The sequence below is a fragment of the Theropithecus gelada genome, chromosome 1 (genome assembly GCF_003255815.1).
Source record: "Theropithecus gelada isolate Dixy chromosome 1, Tgel_1.0, whole genome shotgun sequence".
Taxonomy (NCBI): domain Eukaryota; kingdom Metazoa; phylum Chordata; class Mammalia; order Primates; family Cercopithecidae; genus Theropithecus; species Theropithecus gelada.
In genome coordinates, this window is record NC_037668.1 from 1,365,369 (window position 1) to 1,371,281 (window position 5,913).

The 5,913-nt window shown below is 49.7% G+C and overlaps 1 long non-coding RNA gene across 1 annotated transcript in view; it reads left to right on the top strand.

Annotated features, from left to right (window-relative positions):
• The first annotated feature begins 5,314 nt into the window (after positions 1-5,314).
• The window catches only part of LOC112626114, a 7,975-nt gene continuing 7,376 nt past the window's right edge, over positions 5,315-5,913 (top strand). The window contains exon 1 of the long non-coding RNA XR_003119832.1: positions 5,315-5,502. This is a non-coding gene — a long non-coding RNA (uncharacterized LOC112626114). The remainder of the gene's footprint in view (positions 5,503-5,913) is intronic.

Below are 5,913 nucleotides of genomic sequence, written 5' to 3' on the forward strand. Positions count from 1 at the left end.
TTAGAATATAAAGGTCTTGATACAACTAATTTTGAAATAGCCTGGTAAGACTCACTCTGTTCAATTAAAAAAAGGTAAAATATCTTATACAGCATGAAAAAGAAAAAATATGGTGGAGGGAGCCGGGCACAGTAATCCCAGCACTTTGGGAGGCCGAGGTGGGTGGATCACAAGGTCAGGAGATTGAGACTATCCTGGCTAACATGGTGAAACCCTGTCTCTACTAAAAATACAAAAAATTACCTGGGCGTGGTGGTGGGCGCCTGCATAGTCCCAGAGACTCCTGGGGCTGAGGCAGGAGAATGGCGTGAACCTAGGAGGCGGAGCTTGCAGTGAGCTGAGATCGTGCCACTGTACTCCAACCTGGCCGACAGAGGTAGACTCCGTCTCAAAAAAAAAAAAAAAAAAAAGTGGTGGAGGGAGAAAGAAGAAATACATTTAAGAGCGGGAGAAAAAAAGTAGGAAGAATAGAGATAGACATGGAAAATGGAAAATGAAAAAAGAGAAAAGTAAATTTTGAGCGGAGTAAAAAAACCAACTGTTTAATCAGAATAAAATACTCTGTGCAATATTTTAAAACTCGTAATTTGAGGCTGGGCGCAGTGGCTCACACCTGTAATCCCAGCACTTTGGGAGGTTGAGGTGGGCAGATCACGAGGTCAGGAGATCGAGACCATCCTGGCTAACATGGTGGAACCCCATATCTACTAAAAATACAGAAAATTAGCCGGGCGTGGTGGCGGGCGCCTGTAGTCCCAGCTACTCAGGAGGCTGAGGCAGGAGAATGGCGTGAACCCGGGAGGCGGAGCTTGCAGTGAGCTGAGATTGCACCACTGAACTCCAGCCTGGGCGACAGAGTGAGACTCCGTCTCAAAAATAAAATAAAAATCGTAATTTGCCACTGGGCGCGGTGGCTCACGCCTGTATTCCCAACACTTTGGAAGGCCGAGGCGGGTGGATCACGCCGTTAGGAGTTCAAACCAGCCTGGCCAACATAGTGAAACCCCATCTCTACCAAAAATACAAAACTTAGCCCGGCATGATGGCGCATGCCTGTAGTTCCAACTACTTGGGAGGAGAGGCAAGAGAATTGCTTGAACCCAGGAAGGGAAGGTTGCAGTGAGCCGTGATCGCACCACTGTACTCCAGCTTGGGCAACAGAATGAGACATCGTCTGGAAAAAAAAAAAAAAAATGTAATTTGCCAATTAATCACTCCTGATGGTTTTTCAGCTTTGATTTCATGCTTAATTTTTTTTTTTTTTCTGTTTTATGAGACATAGTCTTGCTTTGTCTCCCAGGCTGGAGTCCAGTGGCCCGATCTTGGCTTAATGCAACCTCTGTCTCCCCGGTTCAAGTGATTCTCCTGCCTCAGCATCCCGAGTAGCTAGGATTAAAGACACACCACCACGCTCAGCTAATTTTTGTATTTTTAGTAGAGACAGGGTTTCACCATGTTGCCAGGTTGGTCTCCAACTCCTGACCCCAAGTGATCCACCCGCCTCAGTCTCCCAAAGTGCTGGGATTACAGGCATGAGCCACCATGCCCAGTCTTTAAATTTTATTCTTTTTTTTTTTTTTGAGAGGGAGTCTCACTCTGTTGTTCAGGCTGGAGTGCAGTGGTGCAATCTCGGCTCACTGCAACCTTCGCCTTCCAGTCTGAAGCAATTCTCCTGCCTCAGCCACCCGAGTAACTGCGATTGGAGGCGCACACCCCCATCCCTGGCTAATTTTTGTGTTTTTAGTTTTGTTTTTTTAGATGGGGTTTCACCATGTTGGCTAGGCTGGTCTTGAACTCCTGACCTCAGGTGATCCGCCTGCCTTGGCTTCCCAAAGTGCTGGGATTACAGGCGTGAGCCACTGCGCCCGGGCTTAACTTTTTTTTTTTTTTTTGAGGTGGAGTCTCACTCTGTTGCCCAGGATGGAGTGCAATGGCACAATCTCAACTCACTGCAACCTCCATCTCCCGGGTTCAAGAGATTCTCTTGCCTCAGCTTCCCACGTAGCTGGGATTACAGGCACCTGCCACCACTCCCGGCTAATTTTTTTTGAATTTTTAGAAGACACGGGGTTTCACCATGCTGGCCAGGCTGGTCTCGAACTCCTGACTTCAGGTGGTCCTCCCGCCTCGGCCTCCCAAAGTGTTGGGATTACAGGCGTGTGCCACCATGCCTGGCCGATTAACTTTTATTCTAACCTCTGAGAGTTACTGAAGAGGAAAAACTTGTCTTTCAGAGCATGACAAAAATTGGAGAGGTTTTCATCTAGTTAAAAAAAAGGGGGAGAAAAAATTATCTCTAAAAAGTGAGTGGCATGAGCAAAAATGAGAAAGCAAAGACTGTAACTGAAGAACATAGTCTTTCCGCCTCCCAGGTTCAAGCGATTCTCCTGCCTCAGCCTCCCTAGTAGCTGGGATAATAGGCATGTGCCACCACGCCCAGCCAATTTTGTATTTTTAGTGGAGACGGGGTTTCTCCATGTTGGTCAGGCTGGTCTCGAACTCCCAACCTCAGGTGATCCACCCGCCTCCGCCTCCCAAAGTGTTGGGATTACAGGCGTGAGCCACCGCGCCCGGCTAGAACATAGTCTTTATAGACAAAGCTTAAAGTCCATATAGGGAACAGTGGAAAATACTATTGGAAGGCCTTGAATAGCAGGCTAAGGACTTAGGCATCATTCAGTAGGTAGTGGTTACTGTCAAAGGAAACACCAGCATGAAATGGAGGAAAATTTTCTAGTCCTGCTTTCAGAAGACTGGAATTATTGTGCCAGTGTAATACTTGGCAGTCCTTACCCTAAACTTTGGTTTATTTCTAAAACAGGGGTAATCAGGCAGTTGTGAGGGTTAGGGTTATGGCTGTAGGATTAAAAGAGGGGCATTTTTTTTTTCTTTTCTCTTCTTTCTTTCTTTTTTTTTTTTTTTTTTTGAGACTGAGTCTGGCTCTGTCGCCCAGGCTGGAGTGCAGTGGCCGGATCTCAGCTCACTGCAAGCTCCGCCTCCCGGGTTTACGCCATTCTCCTGCCTCAGCCTCCCAAGTAGCTGGGACCACAGGCGCCCGCCACCTCGCCCGGCTAGTTTTTTTTTTTTTGTATTTTTTTAGTAGAGACGGGGTTTCACCGTGTTAGCCAGGATGGTCTCGATCTCCTGACCTTGTGATCCGCCCGTCTCAGCCTCCCAAAGTGCTGGGATTACAGGCTTGAGCCACCGCGCCCGGCTTTTTTTTTTTTTATACAGAGTTTCACTCTGTTGCCCAGGCTGCAGTGCTATGGCAGGATCTCGGCTCACCACAACCTCTGCCTCCCCGGTTCAAGCAGTTCTCCTGCCTCAGCCTCCCAAGTAGCTGGGATTACAGGCATGTGCCACCATGCCCGGCTAATTTTGTATTTTTACTAGAGATAGGGTTTCTCCATATTGGTCAGGCTAGTCTCAAACTGCGGACCTGAGGTGATCTGCCCACCTCAGCCTCCCAAAGTGCTGCAATTACAGGCGTGAGCAACCGCGCCCGGTCAAAGAGGGGTAATTATTATTATATATATATATATATTTTTTGAAACAGAGTCTCACTCTGTTGCCCAGGCTGGAGTGCACTGGTGCTATCTTGGCTCACTGCAACCTCCGTCTCCCAGGTTCAAGCGATTCTCCTGCCTCAACCTTCTGAGTAGCTGTGATTACAGGCGCATGCCACCACGCCAGGCTAATTTCTGTATTTTTTTTAGAGACGGGGTTTCACCATGTTGGTCAGGGTTGTCTTGAACTCCTGACCTCAGCTAATCTGCCTGCCTTGGCCTCCCAAAGTGCTGGGATTACAGGCGTGAGCCGCGCCGGCCAGCTGCTGCTGTTTTAGACAATGGTTGATGAAGGGTTCGAAGGCCTACACAATAGAGCTTTTGTTCTGTTTTGAGTGATCCTGAACAGTTCTTTTGGGCAGGGGAATTTGTGTGTGAATGTGCAAACATATATGTAAACTGAGTGGCTGCCTGGCCTTGTCCTAGGTTTTGTCCCGTATATATTCTGCCTTTATTTTTTTTTCTTTTTCTTTCTGCATGTATGTATATTTTCTCAAGGCGTCTGCCCTGCACTAGACTTTGGCTTGCCTTTCCAGGCCAGATTCCAGAGGATGCTTTGGCAGTTTTCCCTCTGGATAACCAAGCGGGCTGCAGCCAGCAGATGGCACTGCAGCAGAAAGGGGCAGAGTCCCTTTAGGCCCTTGATAAGCAGGGCGGATTAGTAACCTTATAATTTAACCCTCTAGTTAGCCTTGGAGGACTCGGTGTCGCACTTCCGCCCGGACTCTCATAAAGCGGGCCGAGTTGTGTGCAATTAAGGATTTCAGGATGCAAATCTGAATCTGTAGTTTTGTCTCCTCCACCCCATCCCCATTATTAGATTGGCAGTGTCTTTTGTCACGTTGTCAAAATGTTCTCAAGAGGAGCAGTGTCTAGATATTGCCGATTTCTGGTTAAAGTGGCTGAGGTGATCCCAGCATTAATTAAATGCGGGACAATCGAGATTCTCCTGATAGTTTAAGGAAAGGAAAAATTCACAAGAGCAAACAGGCAACCATTTGAATGTTTTCCGACGACGTGGTGCTTTAGGATCTGAAAGATGCGACTTGTTTTGTTTGCTTGTTTTTGAGACGGAATTTCCGCTCTTGTTGCCCGGGCTGGAGTGCAATGGTGCGATCTCGGCTTACCCCAACCTCCGCCTCCCAGGTTCAAGCGATTCTCCTGCCTCAGCCTCCCGAGCAGCTGGGATTACAGGCATGCGCCACCGCGCCCGGCTACTTTTGTATTTTCAGTAGAGACGGGGTTTCTCCTTGTTGGTCAGGTTGGTCTCGAACTCCGACTTCAGGTGATCCGCCTGCTCGACCTCCCAAAGTGCTGGGATTACAGACGTGAGCCACCGCGCCCGGCCACGACTTGTTTTTGTTAAAGGTTCCTCATTTCATTTGGAACGTTCAGACGCAGTCTAACTACATTTCCATCCGGAGTAAGGAAGAGCCGCTCAAGGGCAGTCACCGAGGCCGCAGGTGCGGCTTCTTCACCCGCGGTGCTGGAGTTCTCTCAAGTGGAAGCCCACGACGATGAAAACCTTATAGGTGGGCTGCTGCTTACACACAACAGCCGCCACGGCGCAAAATAAACTACAAAACTATAAGCCTTTACCTTTTCAAACACACCGACGCGGGCCAGCCCCAGCACTACGCCCTCAGGGGCACGCAGAAAAGATTTCCTTATCATGGCCAAGTAGGAAGCCTCCGGGATAGCGTTCTTCTTAACCTACGTAAACACGCTGTTTCCCGAGCTCGACAATCGGCTAGCCACTCCTGATAGCGTTCGGCGCTCGCCTCTCGGCCCTTGCTCCTGCGTACTCGGCTTCTTCCAGTCGCCTGGGCCCGGATCGGGAAGTGTCAAGCGGCTGCCGAGTTCCCTCACCTCCGCGGCTATCACCACTGAACCCGGACCCCCTACCCAGGTCCAGGGCCAGCCGCCATGACGAACGGTGAGAACCGATGCCCTGAGCGGAGGGTGGGAGTGAAGGACGAAGGGAAAACGTGGCGGGCGGGGCCGGGACTGACGTGGCCGTTCTCCCCGCCCCCTCCCAGCCCGGCCCCCCTTGGGCTCTCGACGCCCCTAACTTCTGTACCCCTATCCTCCTCCGCCGGTTCCCCCTTCCCATATTCATCTAGGACCCCCAGTGCCTCTTATGCTCATACGTCGAGTTATTATCCCTATCCTTTGCTTTCCCTTTTCTTTTTCTTAGTTCTTTCTGGCCCTTGGAGAGGTCAGTCCCAGAGGTACTGCTGCTATTTCGACCCAGGGAAGAGAGAGGCTCCTCCTCCCAGCCCCCTACGTTCTCATACTTTCGGACCGTAGTTTTGTGGAGAGGGCCAATAAATCACATAGAATATCA